The sequence below is a fragment of the Phyllobates terribilis genome, unplaced genomic scaffold (genome assembly GCF_046119375.1).
Source record: "Phyllobates terribilis strain yellow unplaced genomic scaffold, ASM4611937v1 Scaffold_3__8_contigs__length_932513732, whole genome shotgun sequence".
In the NCBI taxonomy this organism is placed as follows: domain Eukaryota; kingdom Metazoa; phylum Chordata; class Amphibia; order Anura; family Dendrobatidae; genus Phyllobates; species Phyllobates terribilis.
Window position 1 is genome coordinate 729,509,119 of NW_027362763.1, and position 24,276 is coordinate 729,533,394.

Below are 24,276 nucleotides of genomic sequence, written 5' to 3' on the forward strand. Positions count from 1 at the left end.
GTCAGTCCTTGAGCAGATGGGATCTCCCCTGGCCAGGTGGAGTTGTAGGCCTCCCAAACTGACTGTACTCTTCTGGCTACCTTGCTAGAAGCGGATATAAGTAGCCCACGTCCCTGAGTGTACCGTGTGGTGCTCACCCGTATGGCCGGTGACTCGGGGCCTTCTAATGGCTTCCGCTCCACGATGGCGGTGCTGGTCCCACGCGTGTGACCGTGCCTTCGGGTTTCTGGGTCTGAGGACCTGAAATCCCCTGCCGGTCGGCTTCTGCTGCTGGGTAAGAGTTAGTCCCCACAGCCTCGGACGCCGGGTCCGGTAAGAAAGCTTCTCAGTCAGGGCGAGCTCTGCAGCTGCCAGCCCCTGATTCGTAGTAGTATTGCTTCTGCTGTTTCTTGTCTCTACTCTCCTTAACTGCTAACCCTGCTTCAGCCCCGGGTTTATATAGGGGAAGTTCTTCCCCTCCCAAGACTGGGCAGGAGGTGTGGCATGCACAGGATCCCTGACCAAAGGACCTCCCACCTGCTCTCAGACATAACATTACATTACTGTGGAAACCAGACCCCTGGGGTGCCACAGTAGAATTTGAGAAAAACACTTTGTACTTACTATAAGGCCCCGGTGATTGATTTCTTAGAGCAAAGAAGAATACAGTCCTGTGATATTACTCCACCAGACTAAAAGTCAGGATGCTGTAGTGATGTAATGCATTCTCAATTCTTAACAATTATTTAGCATTTTTAATAATAGTAACTTGCAGATTGTAACATTATTGGTGAAATTAATAAAAAAAAAAATTAGACTAGAGATCTTTTTTTTAACTTAATTATTGTATATTCAAATAACAAAAAAACTTTTCAGGAAAAAAAAATTGCTTACAAAACTCATTAAAACCGCCTCAGGAAACGAAAAACTTCTTCGAAACCGCCTCCAAAAAATGAGCAGTTAATGATTGAAAACTTTAGTTTTTTTTTAAAGAGTTCAAAAACTTTAAGTGTGAACACAACCAAAGGGTATGTGCTCACTGAGTATTTTTGCTGAATTTATGGAGGAGAAACTGAGCGGAAACTCTCCAAATCCTTCTCAAAAACGTAGTTTCCGCTCAAAAAACTCAGCAAAAAGACTTAGGCCGGTTTCACACATCTGGATATTTCCGGTACCGGAGATGTCCGTGTGCACATGTGTGCCGCATCAGGAGCACACGTATCGAAATTTGGGAATCAGTGTACAGTTAGCGCTGTTACCAAGCGCCGGGTGCTGAACGATGCGATCAGCACCGGCAGGGACAATGATGAGGGTAGTAGTGTCTGATAATCATCTGTCCTAAGTTTCCTCCGCTGTAGTCCATGCGACCGCTCAGCAGAGGAGCCAGGGAGAATGACTCCTGCAGCGAGCTCGGTGAGTGACAGGACACCGCTCGCTGAGCGCAGCTCCGGGGCCGCTCACTACAGGAGTCATTCTCCCCGGCTTCTCTGCTGAGCGGTTGCATGGATTACAGCGGGGGACACTTAAGACAGGTGAGTATATGGATTTTTTTATTTTATTCTTATTTTTACAGGTGGACACTGCAGGAGCAGACACTACTACTCTCATCATTGTCCCTGCTGGTGCTGATCGCAGGTGATGATGGCAGCGTTCAGCTTGGTAACAGCGCTAACTGTACACTGATTCCCAAACGCCGGTACGTGTCACACGAATGGCATCCGTGTGCGGCACGTGTTTACACGGACCCATTGACTTGAATGGGTCCGTGTGATTCCTGCTGCTGGCCAAAAACGGACACATCTACGTGTGGATCACATGGACACACGGTCCTTGGAAACACACTGACGTGCACAGACCCATTCATTTGTCTCCGGTACGTGTGGAAACTGTCACCACACGTACCAGAGACACTGATGTGTGAAAGAGCCCTTAGTGTGTACATACCCTTAGGCTATGTCCACCCTGAGTTTTTTTTTCAGGACCTCAAAATCTTTTAGATGATGGCGTACCTGCATCATTTTTGTTATATGAAGACCCTTCAGGGAAACGTGGGCGGTGTTTTCCTTGAAGCGACCATTCTGACATCTTTTTGGATGTTTCTGGCATCTTTAAAGCAAATTCTATATATAAAATAGTGATTTCTTCCAAGCAGAAGCCGCCAGAGGAATAGACAGGTCACTTCTTTTAGCCACTTCATGGTTTCCGAAGACTGAAGCATTTAAAAGAAGTGACAAAAGACAGAACATGTGCATATCAAGTCGTTTTGACATTGTTGTGCATATATTTATTTTTTATTATTTTAACTATTTTTAAGTGCTTTTTCGGGTGGTTTTCACGTGGAATCTGCCTGAAAAAGATATACCCTAAGGTTCAGTTCCTGCAATAAGTTTCTGGTGAGTTTTTGGTGCTGTGTATTTTCACTGCACAAAAAAAGCAGAGCCTTACAGTTCCAGAAAATTGTATGGGATTTATAGAGATCTCGTGCCCACTGTGCTTTTTTTTTACGCTTTGCAAACTGATCTGCGGCACATTTTTTAAATCCGCAACTTGTCAATTTCTAAGTCTTATGTGCAGATTTTCCCCATAAAATGGCATTAGATACGGAAAATCCGCAGTTTAAAAAGGCATGTAATCCACATAATGCACAGGAGTGTCAAAACGACATTGCTGTGCACATGTTCTGTTTTATGTTTGGATACCCTGATATGGTTAAGAGAAGTGACAAGATCATTCTTCGGACGGCTTCCGTTGGGAAGGTTTTGGCAGGCAAGCTGCCCATCCTTTATACTTCACATTGTAAAGTTAAAGATGCCGGAGGCAGAGGCACCACAAGAACGACAGCATGACCGCCCGGCGAAGCCCCTTCAGGAAAACAACTACTGTTTTGCCTGCAAAAACTTGGCAGCTGCGCCAGTGTCTCTGTGTGCACATAGCCTAAGATTTCTTAAAAAAAGAAGTATCTTCTTCTTGGTTGTCACAGACAGTGTGAATAATTCACTTTGTTGGTATGTGGTATTCGGAATAGATATCTTGCACCAGTGTATTGTAAACTGCTCTGATGTCACTGGAAATTATGGGATTATTATACATAGTGTAATGGAGAAGGAGTAATAATGAGGAAATGCACCATTATGGTGTTGGCAGGGACTACCAGCTATTTTATGGAGGAGTGTCAGACTGCACAACAATGTAGACCGTAATGTCTCGCCATCTTCATTATCATCTTGGAACATTTTTATCCACATAAAAATAATTTAGAAAATGAGGTCTTGTGATAGACCAGACAGTTCCCTCTTGCTACCAGCAAGCTGTGAAGAGCTTGGCAGGCGGGGAATTGCTGTCAATTTGTGAAGCCAGGAAACGAAGGTTTACTCATCTGGGCGCTTTGAATAGAAGGAGCAAATGAGAGTTTTTTCTGCCTTCCATGAGATATGATATCCGCATTTGGTGCAGAACACACAGGGTTATGTACAGTCATTAACATTTCCTCTATAGGCAGATTTCATGCTCACGGATCATTTTATGTCAACATCCACCGCCTCCTGAGTCCACGGAGACCGGCGTACCCAAGTGTAAAGCTCTGCAACCCTAAAAGTAAAAAGAATAGAAAATCTCATTAGATATGTGGGTAGAAAACTTTGCACAGACTAGTCGTGGCTGTGTAACGAGGGGAATAAATTAGTCTAAGGCTAGGGTCACACAAACGTTTTTCTCTCATCCGAGAAAATCAGTCTGATTATGCTAATCACATCAGAATCTAATCAAAGTGTGATCCGATTTTGTAAAAAAAAAAAAGAAGTTTCTCCATCTTCTACATGCAGTGCGTCCGTGAAAGTTGGACCGCTCTTGGATGACATCCGAGTGCAGTCCAATGTTTTCCATAGACTCATAGACATGAATGGGCAAGTGCCATCCTATTATCGGAGGCAACTCGTGCATGCTCCGTCTTTTTATTTAAACCAAATTGGTCCGAGGAAAAAATCAGACATGATAGCACTCATCTGATCTGTATGGTCATCTGCACGAGCCCTTATTATTAATTGAATCATTGTTGCACTCAGGGCTGTGGAGTCGGTAAGCCAAGCCACCAACTCCGACTCCTCAATTTCCCTGACTCCCGACGCCACAGCCCGGCCTCACTACTGAGCGTGGACATAAAGTGCAGCACAGATTCATCTCAACTAAAAGCCGAGATCCTTAGATCAGTAACAGAACAGACATTTATAGGACATTTCAGAACTTTCCCAAATTCTTATGAAAACATTTACAGCACATCCTGCATTGGACTACTGTACCCAATTTATTATATATTTTAGGAGTCGGTTCATTTTATACCGACTCCAACTCCACGACTCGGACTCCTGGATGCACCAGGTGTCTAGTCAACGCTGTAGTCTCACTGAAATTGCTTGGCTTAGCGGACTCCATGGACTCCTAAAGATCTAGAGGTCCTTGCTTATGGGGAAAGATATAGCAATTTGGCCATCCCAAAGCTGCTGGCGTAAAGGTTTTTTTACATTAACTGACCGACTGCACTAAATTACTCCCGATCAGCTACTTGTTTACACAGACAGACCACTCTTCTTATGCGCACTGAACTGTCTGTAATACATCACTCACTGCACATATTCTGCCATTATTCTTAGCAGCACAATTGCTGTTTACACAGGATGATGCACTGCCGAGAACGATTATCTTTTGTGCAGCAAAATTCTTGTTTGTCGGGTGATCGACAGCCAGTTTGGACTTCCAGGAACGCTTGCTCACGATACTATTGCAGTTATATGGATCCTCAGTGTGACATACAGAAGTAGTGCTGTTGCTTTAAAAGCATTAAGCAACTATTGAAGTAACACAAGCATAGGAGACAGGAAGTGTTGGGCTCCAGAAGCATCCAGCAACTAGAGGGGTTAACACAGTCACAGGAGAAGGGAAGTGTTTTAGCAGAGCCCCAGGGGTTTGTGGGGAAGTTGCTTACTGTCTGGCTGGAGCCCAAGAGAAAGGTGGTGTGTGTGTTTTGTATCTCACAGAAGCGCCCCTGCAAGTGAAAAGGATTCAAGTCAGGAGTGAATATAAGCACAGGTCAGGTAGAGTTCCTGAACTAGCAGTGCAGAGTATTGTCAGGCAGAAAGATAAGGACTGGAAGAAATGATGTCACAGGGATCATCTCCCTCAGCAAACCCTCCCCCCCTCCATCTCACTGTGCAGTAAAGAATGCTGTGTTCATTAATGTGCCTTTTCATTAGAACTGTGCTGTCCTGTACTACTGGGAAGACTGTGAACTGCTGTGCTGCTAAGGAAACTGTACTGTTTGTCACTGGAGCCTGTTGCTCATAAGACTTAACTTGCACTGGCTGTGCGGCTTCTTATTAAATGCTACTGTTCTACCATTTAGGAGGACTCTTGTCAAGTGTGTCTGGTCAGCAAGTGAAACAACCTACGTGTCTGTGCCTGACGATCAATACGCCTGTGTGCCTGAGAGAAGCTGCAGCACATGGTCTATGGTCGCCCTGAGTAACGGTTCCCCCAGGATTCCAAAGAATTCATGTAACCTGTCTTGCCCCTATCTGAACCTAGCGGCGTGCGTGTAACATCAGTCACAAGTTGTATGTGGCCTTACTGGGTGAGTACCCGGGGCTATCTATGCTCTCCATCTGATCCTGACCTCTTGTCTCTCTTAGTTTGGTTTGTTCTCAAAAGCCGATACTGCTCTCTAATCAGCTCTGACCGACTGTACACAAGAGAGCCTTGCGAACCTGCCAATACTCCAATCTTTGGCAAAACTTTTCCCTTGGAAACCAGTTACTTATGGAAGAATCATAATGGGGGTTTGGGCTAAAGACCACCTTTGGGAATTTTTTTTTACTTAAATGCTGGTATTTAGGGCTAAAAATAATTTTTACAATTACATTTCATTAAAAATGTTGCAGTTTGCCTTCTATAGCCTCTGTGTTGCACTGCCTATTGGTGGCAACAGAAAGAGTAAACCGAGAATCCATCAGTGAGCACTTTTTGATGCAGGAGAGTTTGTAACTTTTATCTGTCTTTTTCTGAGCTCCTCTCAGCTGATGTATGACCACAGACCACATCAAATTTCAATGTGCAGCAGAACAAAGAGCCTGTAAAAGCCAAACAGTGCAAAATCTTTTATGAAACCCAATTGCAAAAATGATTTTTAGCCTGAAATACATAAATTTGAGCACCCTGATTCATACAGAAATAAAGATGATTTTATGGAAAGTGAAGGTAGTGAAAAATAAACTAGTGGTATGATTTTAAAGGGGCTACGTCCCCATTCAGGCTATATGCTTAAGTTAAAACATCAGTTTGGTCTAAGAGACTCCACTTAACTACTAAAAGGTCTGTCTTGTATACTTTGCAACACAAGGATGAATGCCATCTGGACTCAGTGATTTGTCTATTTTGGTGTTTATAAGGCGGCGCTGCACTTGTTGTTGGGTTAAGCAGGTGGCGTTTAATAGAGAATTATCTCTAATCATGTCGTTTGTCAGTGGATTTCCCTTCGTTAAATACAGTAGCAGGGAAAGCATTTAATAGGTTGGCTTTTCTCTTCTCCTCCGTTACCTAGATAATTTCTCAGAAAGCCTAAACTTTCAATTTTAAGATTCTTAGTATTTATGTAATTGACTAAATTTTTGGGATTATATTTAATCAGGAACAATAAATAACACCAAATTCAGGAGAACCGCAGACACCAGGTTAAAAAGAAAATTCCATATTTAAGGAAAGTGATGGGTCCTCCTTATATTTGATGTACCTGTACATCATAATGGGAAAGGTGTTCCTGCAAATTAGCATACAGGTATGTCATTATTTATTTATTTATTTATCTATTTATTTTACTCACTTATATAGCACCATTAACTCTACAGCACTTTACAGACATTATCGGCACTGTCCCCATTGGGGCTCACAATCTGCATTCCCTATCAGTATGTCTTTGGAGTGTGGGAGGAAACTGGAGAACCTGGAGGAAACCCACGGAAACACTGGGAGAACATATAAACTTGATGCCTGGATCCGTAGAAGCGTGATAGACACGCAAAACGGCTGTCCGCAAAAGGCGCCGCTTCCCTGCATTTTTAATGGAAATGGAATAAAAGAAGATTTTATTACATTGGTGTGCCACCTCGCTTTTTTCATGTATAAACATATAAACTCCTTTCTGATGTTGTCCTTGGTAGTATTTGAACCCAGGACCCCAGTGCTGCAAAGCAACAGTGCTAACCACTGAGCCACCGTGCTGCCCACATCCAGCCTATATTACTGGCAGAGATACACAGAGCTCACATCTAGTCTATATTACTGGGAGAGACACACAGAGCTCACAACCAGCCTATATTACTGGGAGAGACACACAAACCTCACATCAAGACTATATTACTAGGAGAGACACACAGAGCTCACATCCAGCCTATATTACTGGCAGAGATACACAGAGCTCACATCCAGTCTATATTACTGGGAGAGACACACAGAGCTCACAACCAGCCTATATTACTGGGAGAGACACACAAACCTCACATCAAGACTATATTACTAGGAGAGACACACAGAACTCACATCCAGCCTATATTACTGGCAGAGATACACAGAGCTCACATCCAGTCTATATTACTGGGAGAGACACACAGAGCTCACAACCAGCCTGTATTACTGGGAGAGACACACAAACCTCACATCAAGACTCTATTACTGGGAGAGACACACACAGCTCACATCCAGCCTATATTACTGGGAGGGGCACACAGTGTTCTCATCCAGCCTATATTACTGGGAGAGATACACAGATCTCACATCCAGCCTATATAACTGGGAGAGGCACACAGAGCTCACATCCCATCCAGCTTATATTACAAGAAGACACGTCATGGGGATCATATGGGCACAGTAGCTACGCCCGATCAACCATCGCCGCGAGTTCACCTTAAAGGGGTATTCCCATCTCCAAGATCCTATTCCAATATGTACTTGATGTAATAATACTTTTAGCAATTAGAAATATAGTATAGTTCTTCTGATTCGCTATGTCGCTTACCCCATGTGTAGAGCATTGCAGTAGCTTAGGTATCTATGGTCACGACAACTACTGTCGCTATATGAGTGGTTCTAGCAATGGATACCTAAGGTACTGCAATGCCCTGCACATGGGGTAAGCGACATATCGCATCAGAAGAACTATACTACATTTCTAATTGGAGGTATTTGCTAATATTATTATTACACTTGCCTTCCAATCCTCAAAAAGCAAGTGGAGAAACAAAAACACAGAAATTGTGATAATCTCCAAGCTCTGATTAGACAAGAATGGACGGTCATCGGTCAGGATTTGACCCAGAAGCTGATATCCAGCTGCTAGTGAGATTTGTAGAAGTTTCAAAATATAAGGGACAACTCAGTAAATATTGAGTCTTTAGAAACTTGATGTATTTGTCAATAATAGTGTAAAAACTTCTGAAATGCTGATACTTCAGTAACTATAGAAACATCCGACTAAAAGATCTAAAAACACTAAAGCTGTATACTTTGGGAAAACCAAAATTTGCATCACTCTCAAAACTTTTGTTCACGAGTATATTCCATCCAAATTTGCGCTCCAAAAGACAAACTGCGATCCTTCCCTCCTGAGCCCACCTGTGGGCCAACCTGTAGTTTTCAGAAGAGGGTCATTGAGGAGCAGTTAATAAGGCTAGGTGGATGAAGAATGAGTTTAAACTTTAAAAAAAGATTATACAGCCATTCTGACTTAGATTTTCAAAGTAAGTACATCAGCTACATCAGGTCTAAGAAATCTATTTAAGAACATATGCAGCTTGTATTGGGTAATCCGGTGACAGATATGCATTACATTTCCTAATTTAGACTGCACACCAACGGTCTTCAACCTGTGGATTGGGAGCCACATGTGGCTTGCAGGCCTGTCATGCACTGGTGGACACAAAGGGCCTCTGTGCAAGAAGAATATATGGGCCCTTAGCAGTACAATAGCTCAGCACAATGCACAATTTTAGCTGCTTTTGTGGTGAAAGTAGGCCCCTTTACCTCTTGGGCCCCTGTGCAGTTTCACAGGTTGCACCCATGGAATGTCAGCCCCTGGTTGTCTGCCAGCTTAGTTAATTAGCACCAGGTCTCTAGGTCTAGCAAGCAGGTCTCCCAGATGGTGACTTCTGTGAGTAGCCCTGCACAGAAGAGCTGATCTGGATGTGCATGTACTGGCCTTAGGAGAGGAAAGATAAATTAAAGGGGTTGTCCACTACTTTTATATGATCCCCCAATGTATTCCCCCAGGGTCCATAAGTGTTTCTCTAAATACCTTGTGGTGCCTTTTCTGCCTGTGAACGGCGCTATCACTGGCCGCTCACAGGCATCACGTGACCCCCGGCTGCAGCCGACTCTGACATCCGCTGACGTCACGACAAGTCCAGGCTCAGGCGAGGGTCCCCCTTCCACGTTCCACCGGTGGCTGCTGGGTTGTGGGTGGGGTTACCCTGCGCGTCACACCCGACATCCACCGCGCGCTCTCCCTCTCCTCATTCACTGGGAAAACGCACGGTGGATGCTGGTGTGATGCATGGGGTAACCCTGCCCATAGCCCAGCGTCCACCGCAGGGAGCGCATCACTGATGTCACGCCTCACTTGACGTGACATCAGTGATGGGTCACGTGATGCCTCTGAGCGGCCAGCAATAGCGCCGATGGGTCACGTGATGCCTCTGAGCGGCCAGCGACAGCGCCACTCAGAGGCAGAAAAGGTACCACAAGGTCTTTACAAAAACACTTCTGGGCCCCGGGGGGATACATTGTGGAGTGCATATAAAGTAGTGGACAACTTCTATAAGTATGGTAAGCTGGGGATAGGATGATGCTACGTGTCAGAGGAGGTGCTTGGAGCTGGATGTGACATTGTGGCACTGTCATGCGTCTGGGTTCGAACCCTTTTCTACGGGTGTTTAGTATCTGTTATCCTTGCTTCAGTCTTTTTAGAGTAGCAGGTGTTTTCATTTACTCAGTATTCTGCCCTATCACCTTTTGGGTGCGGCTTTATATACTTTCCCACTGCTGGTATTTCCTGCTGGTGATGTCTCATTTGGATGTCCAGCCATACTGCTATAGTTTAAGCCAGGCAGTGAAAGACCAGCTAGCGTTTATCTCTGCTGTTTCTGTTCTCTACCCTGCACCTATCTTCTGTTTCTTTTTAGGAAGCAGGTGGCTAATTCTCTAAACAGTTCATACTTAATCCTTTATTTTGTATTTTGTGGTTTGTTTTACTCACTCTGGGATCTTTTTCTATTTCAGCACACTTTGCCTTCTGTAGGTAATTTGCACTCTGCTCTGCCCTCCAGTTATTTAGGAGGAACGTGAAGCGCTCGACGACCTTTCAGGCAGTATTGGTCCGAGTTGCCATCGTCTAGTCTGTGGTTAGGGCTGTCAGATCACACAGGAACCACTAGGGACTGTGGGGTCAGGATCTCTAGTCTGTACAAGATCCGGCAGGGTCAATTGCAGTTCTAGTGTTACCTATTTTCCCGAGTGAATTGCTACACTATATTAACAGGTAGAATTTCTTGATGTCAGAATACTGAATCGGGGTAAAGACTCATGCAGATGTCCATGGATCTCGGTCCGAGAGCAGACCACTAATGCATGGACTGGCCCTGACAGCTTCATATATTTCTATATGTGCTCGAACTGAAGCCCTCGATCTAAGTATACTACCTCAGTGTGATTTCTGAGCGACTGTTTTGGCTATCATTATACTGGTAATGAGGGCTATAGGTACGGGTCTTTGTACACGTTGCGGTTTTGTTGTGTTTTTTTTTCTGCCCATATTTGTCATAAAACCTGAAGGGTTTCCTGATTTTGGCAAAGTGAATGAGATTCCTGACATCTCATGCACACGCTGCTTCTTTTTTCCTTGCAGATTTGCAGCAGATTTAAATCTGCAGCATGTACATTTTTGCTGCAGATTTCATCCATACTAATGAATGGGAAAAACGCATCAAAAACACTTAAAAAATGCGCCAAAAACTCACGTATTTTATGCTGCCTTTTTCCTGCCAGCACATCAGTATTTGCAGCAGATGTTTTTTTGCATATACCATATCTCTACTGCAGGGGGCTAGGAGCTGGACGTCACTACTTAGGGGGGTCTGGATGGGGCTAATTCTTAGAGCTAAATGTGACTTTCAAGGTAATTAAGGTTGGGGACCACAGCCATATACCAATTTCCATGCACAGCCATTAAAATGGATTACTATTAGATGAAAAATTGTCAAGCCTGTGTAAAATACTGCAGCGGTAAACATGATCTATTTTTATAAGTTGGGGGCTAAAACTTAATTTAAAGTCCAATAAAAATGTAATTTCTACATCCGCCTTGGTGTCGTCAGGCTATTTGGAAGAGGAGGAAAAAAAAAAAAAGTGTCACATTAATTCAGGCCGTGAAGAAGAACCTGAAAACACCTCCGGAGTGATCTAATTTTTGTGGGTATCATATTGTGTGTATTGAAAACACTATAAATATGAAGGATTGGAGAAGTGAGAGATTTAATGAAGTGTGTACCTACTGGGAGCGTCGACGGCTCGCAAACGAGGGGGATGTATTAATCCATGCATACTGGGTAATGTGGAGCTCACCACAAAGCCTGGCAGTGCTTTATAGCCCCAAGGCCTAAGATGACCTTCCCACTGGTACGGCCTTTCTGCCTGATTTAGCTTGCTGATAAAACTCCTGTTCCTTTTGCCATTTTATGAAGCAGCGCTGTTTACGTGATTCATGGTCACAGCTGGAGAACTCTTGTATCCACAGGGCTGAACATTTTTACTGGAAGAGAGTGCATGCAAATTAAATGCTTGTGTAAGTTCGAAAGCATTTTTTTTTGGTTACGGAGCCTTGTATATAACAGATGTTCAGATTGTTTGGATTTGTTAAATGCCTTAAAGTTAAGGATTTTAGTCCACTCTTCTTTATTCATGCATAAAACATACATATATGCTGTAAAAATCCGGATATAGCGGAGCGGAGATTGCGCGATGCAGCAGAAGTTTTTCCATGGGACTATGCAAGAAATGAAATGGCCGGTCTGCTTCATCGGCTTCCTCCTTCGGTCACAGCCCCAGATGTTACAAATAGACTATAATAATGACGTGATCGGAGATCGGAGTGTAAATTATTTTGAAAAACACTTTTTTTTTCTTTTTTTTTTTAAGCCAACTTGCTAAACAGATGGCTTTATAATCCACTCGTACAGTTTGTTTAGGAAATCATCCTTTGATGGTTTTATTCCTGGATACAAATGTCCTTTGTTTATTTATATTTCGATAAAATTTTGGATCAAAATTCAAGGTGTTTTTCAATTTGGTAAGCTGAAAAAAAAAGTATAAATAAAAATATACAGAGAATATGTGAAGGGTCGTTATGTTTATAGCAGCAGATTTAGATTTTTGGACTGGAAGATGGAGAAATAATGGCATCTTTTCATTTACTGCAACCGTTCCGTATTTCTGAATGGGGGTGATTCTGCAGCCTAGGTATACAGTACGGTATATTTCTTTAAATCACTTTTAGATAAATAGGTTTATTTTCTAGAATAAATTTGCGATGTGTGAACAGACTCCAACAAATGAGAGCAAATAAAAAACCTGGGAGTCTGAACTGAAACTTTAAATTGATGCGCATGCAAAATGTAAATGCATGTTCACATAAGGCCACTAGACAGAGAAAAACCAAAGACAAGCAAAATACCCAAATAACTGGAAGTAAATGGATAAATTGCACAGTGCAAAAATAATGATAAATAATAAAGGGTATTTAGTTAACATAATTTTGATCAAAATAATGTAAAAGCCATCCCGCAACGTCACGGCAACCCTTATGGGACAGTCCTAACTCTAATATTAAAACCTTACCATTTGTCAAGTGACATACATATGGATAAGGGCAGAGAGACTGAACCCCTAGTAGAAGCATAGACCTGAAAGGCAGAATGAACCTTTCAGCTCAGACAAAGGGCGGCCACACCCTTATATGCACTGAAACATGAGAGCAAATGCCTAACGAAAATTTTGTGCTGCGACTGCCACATCATTCACTATCCTATGGTGTAGAATAACTTCATGGGTCTTTGACCTTATTCACATGTTAGAATTTTGCATCAGAATTGTGAGCCAAAACCAAGAGAAGAACAGAGAAAAGCTATAATTGATAGCTGCACAGTAGAAATGAGCAAAAAGATTTGCATTTTGCCGGAACGGTGTCCACTTTGGAACTCCAAGGCAGTCAAAACAGGACAGCGTGCATGTCCTCTGCTGGCTTTTAAATGCCAGGGACCTGGATGCCTCTTTCGATGACAAGACCCGTGCGACGCCAAGACATGAATCGCTCTGTGATGTCATGACGCTAGGGGGTGCATAGTCATCAATAGAGATATCCAGAATGCCGGCATTGAAGTGCTAGCCAAGGAAGTTTGTACGGCCCTTGTCTGGATGCCATGGAATATTGATCAGACTAGTGTGAATCTTGTAGCTTAGTTCACACCTACTAGTATTAGGCTATTTTGAAGCTTATAAATACTGAGGGACTACTGACATGAGATCTCTTTGCGTTTCGTCCAACTCGTGGACCAAACTCACATAGACAATAAATCGACATATGATATAATGGACAACATCCACATATCATCTTTATTGCATTCATATGCTGTACATGAAAAAATGGAAACTTCACACTAGACCTCAAGCAGCTTGGATTGTGGCCTCTCCACTCTTCCTCCAGACTCTGGGACCTTGATTTCCAAATTAAAATTGGAACTCTGGGATCTTGTGGAGTGTGTCAATGACTGCCTTCTGGACATCTGTCAAGTCAGCAGTCTTCCCCATGATTGTGGAGCCTACTGAAACTGACTAAGGGACCTTTTTAAATGCTTAGGAAGCCTTTGCGGGTGTTTTTTGTTAATTATTTAAATTTACTGAGATAATGACTTTTGTGTTTTAATTGGCTGTAAGCCATAATCATCAACATTAACAGAAATAAACACTTGAAATAGATCACTCTGTTTGTAATGACTCTATATACTGTCATATGAGTTCCACTTTTTGTATTGAAGAACTGAAATAAATTAACTTTTTATTGATATTCTAATTTAGTAAGATGCTTCTGTACATATCAGAGGACACCATGTGCCGCGATATGGTGTCTCAGTGAGGGACTGTATTCTCCCCTAGAAAAACAAACAAGAAAAGAGGGTCACTCGCTAGAAACCCAAATTTCCCAGCGATTTATTAATTTTACTTGCTTATATAGCGCCATTAATTTCCACAGCGCTTTGCATACAGCATCATCACTGTCCCATTGGGGCTCACAATCTAAATTCCCTATCAGTATGTCTTTTGGAGTGTAGGAGGAAACCCACGAAATCACACAAAGAACATACAAACTGCTTGTAGATGTGGGATTTGAACCCAGGACTACAGAGCTAAGAGCGCTTCAGAGCTAACCACTGATCCACTGTACTGCCAACCATACTGTACATTATACCGTACATTACATCAAGATAAAACAGTAATATAATTATATACAATGGCTTACGAAAGTGTTAACCCCCTTGGTTTTTTACCTATTTTGTTACATTACAACCTGTATTTAAATATATTTTTGTAATCCGATTTGTGTGTGATGCATCAGCACTAAGTAGTCTAAGTTGGTGAAGTCAAGTAAGAAAAATATAGGCATAAATTACATTTATGGGGTCAAACACTGTAACTAAAAATTGGCATGTGCATATGTATTCACCACTATGAAGTCGCTAAAAATTCCTGGTGCAAGCAATTACCTTCATAAGTCACATGGTTAGGGAAATGAAGTCCGCCTGTGTGCAATCTAAGTGTCACATGGTCTGTCAGTATATACACACTTTACCTTTTCTGGAAGGCCACAGAGGCTGCAACATCATTAAGCAAGAGGCATCACTAACCAAACAACACCTTGAAGACCAAGGAGTTCTCCAGAGAAGTCGGGGACAATGTTGTTGAGAAGTACAAGTCAGGGTTGGGTTCTAAAAAAAAAATATCCCAATGTCTGATGATTCCCCGGAGAACCATCAAATCTATTATCATCAAACGGAAAGAACATGGTACCACAACAAACCTGCCAAGAGAGTGGCTGGTCACCAAAACTCTCAGCCCTAAGCAGAGGCTGGGGTATCTGTCCGTACAACCACAAGAATCCGTACACTCCATAGAGGAGACCTTTATGGAAAAGTAGGCAAAAAAAAAATCCTTTACTTATAATTTTTATGTGTAAGGCTCGTTTTGAGTTGGCCAAAAAACACGTGGGAGATTCCCCAAATGTATGAAGAATGGTGCTGTGGTCAGATGAGACCAAAATTGAACTTTTTGGCCACCAAGGTAAACGCTATGTCTGGCGTCAAACCAACGCAGCTTATCACCTCAAGAACATCATTTTCGGCAGCAGGAAGAGGGAAAATGGTCTGAGTCGAGGGGAAGATGAATGGTGTGAAATACAGGGATATTCTTGAGGAAAACCTGTTGGTCTGTCAGTGATTTAAGACAGGAATGGAGCTTCACCTTCCAAGAGGACAATGACCCAAAGCACACTGCTAAAGCAACACTCAAGTGGCTTAAGGGGAAATGTAAATGTTTTGGAGTGGCCTAGTCAAAGCCCAGACCTTATTCCAATTGAGAATCTGTGGTCAGACTTGAAGATTGCTGTTTACCAGAGGAAACCATCTGACTTGAAGGGGCTGGAGCAGTTTTGCCTTGAGGAATGGGCAAAAATCCCAGTAGCAAGATGTGGAAAGCTCATAGAGACTTATCCAAAGCTACTTGCAGCTGTAATTGCCGCAAAAGGAGGTTCTATAAAGTACTGACTTTAGGGGGGTGAATAGTTATGCACACTTAAGTTTTCAGTCATTTTGTCCCTATTTCTTGTTTTCACAATAAAAAAAGAAAACCACATGTTCACAGTTGTAGACATGTTCTTTACATGAACTGATGCAAACCATCAAAGAAAAAGCATGAAATTCCAGGTTGTGAGATAACAAAACACGAAAAATGCCAAGGGGGGTGCATACTTTTGCAAGCCACTGTACTGTATATTGTTCTAAAAAATCGTATGAAAGCAAAGGTTTTACAAAACCATAGACAGGAATGAGAGAGTTGGGGGTCAGATTGTATGGAACGCAGAATGGAAAATTTACATCGCAGCGCAGAAGGTCTGCAGGATGGTTGCTTCATATTTATTGGTATACGCACCTGTGACCTTGCGTTTTGGTACTTTATTGCTTCTTTATGCTTTTAGCTAATGCACAATCCATTATATGTAACCAAATGTACTGCTTTAATATTGCTGTTCCATATACAGTATACATTGTGTTCTATACAACCTGACAAGCCGTCATCTCCTTTCCGTCAGTGAGTTTTTCCACTTTTATAAGTGTTTTGTTTTTATATATTTTTTATGATATTATAGCTAATAAAAAATGCAATTATATCCTGACACCAGATACGGTATCTGTTTTTCTATATACACATATTTTCCCCTAGTAGCGATGCCTCCAGGGAGAATACATCTGTAACTTAGCAGGTGGCAGAACGTGCCATTTCCTTTTCTTATACATTCTCCATGAATCTATGTAAGAACGCCTTTGTATATAATTAGAGGTATACCTGGCTACTACATGCAGGTCCCCGTATGGAAAGATGAGATATCTTAACAACATGCAAACAATTTTTTTTTTATTACTTTCATTCTGATACACAGAGAGCAATTAAAACTATTCTAATTAGAAAAGAAATGATGTCATGGCGGTTTATGGCATGTCCGCCCCAGGAGTTGTTCGATGTCTGTTAATTAGTAAAATCTCAATGCTGTAATGGAATTAGTGCCCTTTAGGATATTGGAGGATCGGAGCGAGCCAGTGGTGGTTAATTAATATTTGTTGATTAGTATTAACAAATTATGGGGTGTTTGTGATGCTGTGATGGGATTTTGGGATCCAATGTTCAACTATTGATGTGCTCAATCTGGAGAAAGTTTAATTAGGATTTACAAACCAATCTCCGAAATTAGAGTGAAAAAAAAGGTATTTTTAAGAGGGGGTGAAATACTGATCAGTGTGGTGTTTTTATCTTTTACTATTTGAATTTTACTTGTTTTTGAAAAGTAATAAAATATCCAATACTCTAAAAATGTAATTGAACTGATGGCAGCAGCAGAGGAGTGAGCTGATTTTGTTGAGGGCAGTGACTGTCCTTATGTGATCAAGCTCAGGAGAAGAAGGCTTTGTGTGGCAGAAAAAAAACAGTTGATAAAATGTGTCGGTTAAGATCAATTTATAGAAAGATCAGAGTATGTGGATGGTGACAGCAGCAGGATATGAGACTACTGATTTGGTGAGAGAAAGTGACCTGTCCGTTGATTTAAATATTAGTGAGAACAGAGCTGTATATGAGAAAGAGGTCGAAGTGGGCAGGTGAAGAACAACTTGTAAACAGTTCTAAGAATGTTAAAACCAGCAGGATACAAGTGTTCTAATATAGCAGGAGAAAGTGACCTAACCACTTGTATGAATTTCCTTGTAAGAACAGGTTTGTATGTTGCTATAAGTAAGGAGATAAGTAGGCAGGTAAAGAACAAGATGTAAGGAGTATGCTAAGGATGACTGCAGCAGTATTCATTAATGCTGTTATGGCAGGAGAAAGTGACCTGTCCATTTGTCTTAATGTCATAGTCAGAACAGGACTGTATAAGGCAGTACGTGAAAGAAAGAAGAAGGCAGGTAAAGTATAGCTTGTAATGAGTATGTAAATGATGACAGCCATTGTGCCATTACAGCATTAGTGAATACAAGAGGGTGACCTGTCCATTTGTCTTAATATTGAAGTGATGACCGCAGCAGAGGAGTGAGCTGATTTTGTTGGGGGCAGTGACTGTCCTTTTATGTGATCATGCTGAGGAGAAGAAGGCTTTGTGTGGCAGAATTTTTTTTTTTTATAAAATGTGTCGGTAAAGATCAATTTATAAAAAAGATCAGAGCATGTGGATGGTGACAGCAGCAGGATATGAGACTACTGATTTAGTGAGAGAAAGTGACCTCTCCTTTCCTTTTAAATAGTAAGGACAGAGCTGTATATGAGAGAAAGATTGAAGTGGACAGGTGAAGAACAATTTTTAAACAGTCAGTATAGGAATGTTAAAAGCAGCAGAATACGAGTGCTCTAATCTAGCAGGAGAAAGTGACCTAACCACTTGTATGAATTTCCTTGTAAGGACAGGTGTGTATGTTGCTATAAGCGAGGAGATTAGTGGGCAGGTAAAGAATAAAGCCCCCATCACACTAAGCGAGATCGCTAGCGAGATCGCTGCTGAATCACAAGTTTTGTGACGCAACAGCGACCTCAGTAGCGATCTCGCTACGTTTGACACGTAGCAGCGACCAGGCCCCTGCTGTGAGATCGCTGGTCGTGTCGAAATGGCCTGGACCATTTTTTGATCATTGAGGTCCTGCTGGGTAGCATGCATCGGTGTGTTTGACACCTTACCAACGACCTCGTTGGCGACTCAGAACTGAGACACATAGGCGTGCATTCGCATTGCATCGTTATACAGGTCGCTACGGGGCGCCGTATCGTTGCTGCGTCTTTGGGAAGATCTGACTGTTTGACATCTCACCAGCGACCACATAGCGACGCAGCAACGATCCCTGCCTGGTCTTATCGTTGTCAGGATCGCTGTAGCGTCGTTAAGTGTGACGGTACCTTAAGATGTAATGAGTATAGGAATGATAACAACAGCAGTATTCACTAATGCTGTTATGGCAGGAGAAAGTGACCTGTCCATTTGTCTTAATATCCTAGTCAGAAAAAGACTGCATAAGGCAATACCTGAGGTATAAAGGATAACCTGTAACAACATGTGAATGATGACAGCAGCTGGACAAGCTGATACTGATCTAGCGTTAGAAAGTGACCTGTCCATTATGCAAATATCTTAGTAAAAACTGGACTGAATATGGCAATAAGTGAGGAGAGAAGTGAGCAGATAAAACTCAACTTGTAGCCTGTCAGTAGGTGATGGATAACAGCAGCAGGACATTAATGGGTTGGTCTTTGAAGAGGCAGTGACCTGTCCAAATGTATGGATATGCTAGTCAGGATTGGGCTGTCTGTGATAGGAATTGACCAGCGTGTAAGGAACATCATATTTATGATTACAGCAGAAGGAGAGACGTATTCTGATCTTTTGGGGGGCAGTAAATGCCAACTTCTGTAAATAATGGTCACAAGGACCATGTGTTAGAGTATTGTCATCAAGGTGCAAGGGAAGAACTAGGGGCTCGTATGAGGAATTCAAGCGATTTCTTCAAACTTTTCTCATCACTGTGTTTGTTTTTGGACAGGACTCCTGTAGCATTAGTACGGTGGCCAGTTCTGCATATTTCATGCCATTCACTATCCATTTTTTTTTTTTTTAGACACAAAAGCTATTTTAATAAGACGGAATTGATTAACAAAGTCAGAATCCGACCTCCATAGCTCATGTGAGTTGGCTGGCGATGTATTAAACAAGTGATTGTTGGAACGTTCCCACAATCGCACATTTTCATTTCTCTTCCAGACAATGAGGAATGTGCTGACGGACAGCTTGTTTGTTGTGGTTGCGAAATAACTGGGTTCACGAGCCACGTTGCATTAGGACTTTCTAAATATACTCAGATGTGAATTAAATATGTTATTAAAGTTATGCCCTCAAATAGTACAATAAAAAAAACTCACCTAGAAATATCGAATCTGTCTATTGGTCGTTTGGTAATAGACTTTGTGACAACCCACCATCAGCCATAGTTGTCCGCTTTCCACCCTGTCACAGTTGTGTAATCCTGGTTTATGGTTCAGGATGAAGTATAGGTTTACTCCTAAAGGCAAACGAGTGCAACAGTTAGAGGAACACAAAGAATAGAAAGCATTTAAATAAATGTGGAGGTGAAAATATAATTTTTTTTGTTAGCTAACATATGACTATCATGGTCGAATAGGATATGATTTTGGAGAACTTTTTTAAAACGAGAGAAACCTGAGCCGGAAAGTTTGGTTTTTCTTTGGACATTTTGTTTTTCATAAGGAACAAATGAAGTCACATTTTCATGTAGTGTTAATTTCAAACATATCTAGGTTGGTACAAAAGTTTATGAAACAAATCTTCCATGAAAAATAAAAACTTTCCAGTGCACTTAGAGTCTTACGTAAAGCACTTTTGTAAATTCTTATGTGCCAAGTTATTTAAACAGCGGAGCTGCAGCCTGGCTTTGGTTCCCTTTTCTCTGTATCTCCTAGCAAGATTAATGGCAAAAGACCAACAACACCCAGCAGAACAATGTTGGGCGACTTACTAACAATTGTTCAAGTCGCCCACCATTGTTCTGCTGTGTGTTGTTGGTCTTTTGCCACTAATCTTGCTCAGAGACACAGAGAAAAGGGGACCATATCCAGGCTGCAGCTTGCATTTACACCACATAAAACAATTACATTTTATTGGCAAGTGACGGGTCCTCTTTAAATGTCTTATTCAATAACCATGGGCAATAATATGAAATAATTTTGACCTCTTCTGCTATACAGGAGCATTGGTGTGGTGGTTAAGTGCGGATGTTGAGTGATCCGACCTGGCACTTTTATTCTAAATCACCCCAAAATAATGGTTAGTGTCGAAGTAAACCAAACTTTCTGCATGGGGAATTGTGATGTTAACACTCAAAAGGACCTTTCTTTAGGCCATATTCACATGTTCAGTATTTGGTCAGTATTTTACATCAGTATTTTTAAGCCAAAGTATTTGTAAGACTAGGTGTCTCCCGCTGTCACGGGTGTGTCAGAGGTGACAGACAGTCGCCCTGCAGCTGGTTGCAGGGGATCTCTACGTTTGGCATTACAGACATCTTCTTAGATAAGAGGCTGTCTTTAGGACCCAGCAGCTACCTCCCTCTGGCTATTACCTCTCTAGCTTGGGTGTATAAATACCTGGTGTGTCTGAGAGGGAGATGCCAGCTATATTCATTTCTACTTGTGAGGCTTAGCAAGAGCAGTACTTCATCCTCTCTGGAGCTTGAGGCCATGTGCACATTTGGAGTCGTCTAAAGCTGAGCAATTTCCCCCTGTTTGTCTTCCATTGTTGTCTATAGAGTTTAGTGGAGATCGACTAGTTCTCATCTCCTTCCATCCCTGGCCTTAGCCATACGTCTGGGAAAGACAGGGCGAGGCACGCACACGGCGATTGCTGAGGAGGCAGTAAAGGGACGATAGTTGAGACAGGGTGATGCTAGACCAGACTAGGAGGTCTCCACTTCCCCCTTGTCTCTAGTGTCTGGGCTCCCTTTCCCTCCTCCCTCTGTGTTGCACTAAGTCTTTTCCACACCTGGCGTGACACCTGCTTCTTTTTTAACTTACCTGTGACTTCTCATTGCACTATGTATGTTATTTCTGTTTTATATGTTTAATAAAATTAAATTGTTTTATTATATATTGGCTTGCATTTTTTCCTATTATTGGTATTTCTTGCTTGCAGTGCATATGAGCCTGACTATATGGATTGTGATGGTGTTTATTAGTTTACAATGAATGCTGTTGATGTTTTCATATCAGAACTATGGGCTGTAGACCTGTATAACACTTATTCATTATAGTTTTCCAATTTGTCCGTAAAAAATATGGTTGGCAACCCTGGAAGGGATACTCCCCTCACAACAGGGCTGGAGTCTATATTTTGTGTGTCACCTTAGCAGCTGAGCTGTTGCTGCTCATATATTTTGTGCCTCACCTTAGCAGCTGAGCTGCTGCTGCTCATTGCTGATCCAATTCCCAAAATCAAATCTAGAAGAGCAAATATTTTGCTAAAATGACTTTTTGGAAAGTTGGTATCCTATGACAGTTCCACATGGAAGTTCATTAAAAGGTTGTTCCCATCATTAAAAGTGGTCAGACTGCTGGGAATGTCACCAATCTTGATGGTGGGGATTGGAAATTCCCCACCGGAACGGAGCGGTGGGGCGCCACCGGAATGGAGCGGTGGGGCGCCACATCACCTTTCTGTCTCTTTTGAATTGCTGGAAAAATCCAAAGCTGTATTTCTCCATTCCAATGGGGTATTTCAGAAGTCCATTCTTTGGATTGGTGAAGGTCCTAGCAGTCAGACCCTAACCAATCCACAAGTCATCACTTATCCTTTGGAAAGGTGATACATTTCAATGATGGAAATAACCCTTTTAGATCACAGTAGAATAGTACTAATGTTTGTCTATGGAGATTATACGCCTGTATGCCTGATTTTATGCACTTAATAGCAATTGATATGGCTGAAATAGCAAATTAATGGGGGGTTTACATGCTTTTGGTCATGGTATTTATCCCCTTATTGCAATCATTATATTGCATGTACAGTTAAAGATTAACCACTCGATCTGACACAGTTAATTGGCTGCATAGTTTGTATACAGAAGTGAATTTAGAAATGTTTTCACTGTGTGGGATTTGTCTGAATGTTCGGCTTTGCTGGTACTTGTGTCTTGGGAAACAAAGGCAGTCATACATTAATTACCCTGCAAAACACCGTGGAAACTTTCCTTGTTTCACTCCTACTGATTTCAGCGAAATGTACTAGCAGAGCTAAAGTCGTTTTATAGCCAATTAACACGGCACCATTTTGAGAAATGCAGCTTGCAACGTTGTTCCAGGAAAATAAATGGACTCTAAATGGATTAGTGAAGCCGACCACATTTATCCCTCTACAGCTCTTTTCACATTAACTAGCGCTATGTGGCTTGAACTTATTACATGTACCATACACTAATACTAATTTTATTTATACAAGTGTTTAGATTACATTACTTACCAAGAAATGTTATAGGATCATTTTAAAGGTATAATGTAAACTTACATTATATTATTATGACATGCTGGAGTGCTGGGTTTGAATTTGGCATTTGTATGTTCTTCCGTGTTTAAGTGAGCTTCTTCTGGGTATTTTGGTTTCTTCTGACATCTTGAATCTTTACTAAAAGGTTAATTTAGAAATTAGATTGTGAGGCCCAATGGGAACAGTGACTACTAATATGAGTGATGGACATCCCCGTAGAGAGCTGCAGAATATGTTGGCCATATTGTTACACACCTGTCCCTGGTCTGGGCTCTGCTCCATCTGCCCTGGTCAGCTGAACTTCCTGGTGCTCCACGTCAGGCTTTGCAGGAGACCTAGCGTGCTTTCATGTGACGAACTGCCTGGGTCTATTTATCGACTTCTAAGATACACACCCGGGGCTTGGTATTGATTCTGTGACTGACTTGCAGTTTGTGTATGCACAGCAACCTGGCTGCAGGACGTCTGTAGACTAGCAGCTTCTGGAGCCTCTACTTGTCTGCGGAGTTCTGTCGGCTACCTGTCCCCGGGTCTGCTGGACCTCCTCTGTCCACCTGCGTTTTTCAGGATGTCTTCCTGGCTGTGTGCGGCTTCCTTGGTTGCTCACTCTCCTGTTACTCCGGAGTGTTATCTGCTATGTGCCTGCGATTTCCTGCACTCTACCGGCTTGCCTGTGGTTTCCTGACGTCTTCCGTCTGCCTGCGGTTTCCTGCTCTCCAATTGATTGCCTGCTCTTTCCTGATGTCCTCCGCCTTCCTGCAGTTTTCTGCACCCCACCTGTTTGCCTACGGTTTCCTGATGTCCTCAGCATGCATTCGGTTTCCTGCACACCTTCTGCTTGCCTGTGGTTTCCTGACATCCTCTGCCTGCTCGCAGTTTCCTGCACTCCGCCTGTGTGCTTGCAGTTTCCTGCTTTCTGCCTGCTTCCCTGGGGTTTCCTACACTCCACTTACCTGCCTATGGTTTCCAGCATTGCACCTGTCTATGGTTTTCAGTCCCTCAACTCACTAACCTGCTACACCGAAGCCCATGGCCCATGTGCTACCTGGACCTTGGGTTTAGAGGATCCACCTCACCCAGGGAGCCTCTTGAGCTTATCATAACGGATACAAACACACACACACACATATACAGTACAGACCAAAAATTTGGACACACCTTCTCATTTAAAGATTTTTCTGTATTTTCATGACTTTGAAAATTGTACATTCACACTGAAGGCATCAAAACTATGAATTAACACATGTGGAATTATATACTTAAAGAAGTGTGAAACAACTGAAAATATGTCTTATATTCTAGGTTCTTCAAAGTAGCCACCTTTTGCTTTGATGACTGCTTTGCACACT

General features: G+C 42.2%; 1 protein-coding gene and 1 long non-coding RNA gene across 4 annotated transcripts in view; one reads left to right on the plus strand and one right to left on the minus strand.

Moving 5' to 3' along the window:
* The window catches only part of STON1 (stonin 1), a 107,388-nt gene that overhangs the window by 33,141 nt on the left and 49,971 nt on the right, over window positions 1–24,276 (plus strand). The window contains exons 2-3 of one of the 3 annotated variants that reach the window (XM_073672092.1): window positions 5,375–5,602; window positions 6,656–6,802. The exons of 1 other annotated variant lie outside the window; for it this stretch is intronic. The gene's annotated coding sequence lies outside the window, so the exon portion shown is untranslated. The remainder of the gene's footprint in view (window positions 1–5,374; window positions 5,603–6,655; window positions 6,803–24,276) is intronic. One more of the 3 variants, XM_073672093.1, reaches the window with a different exon arrangement.
* LOC141257510 (uncharacterized) lies at window positions 1,764–23,594 on the minus strand. The gene is made up of 4 exons (XR_012318076.1): window positions 23,183–23,594; window positions 22,949–23,065; window positions 19,795–19,934; window positions 1,764–3,567 (listed from the first exon to the last, which is right to left on the minus strand). It is a non-coding gene; the product is annotated as an uncharacterized lncRNA (long non-coding RNA).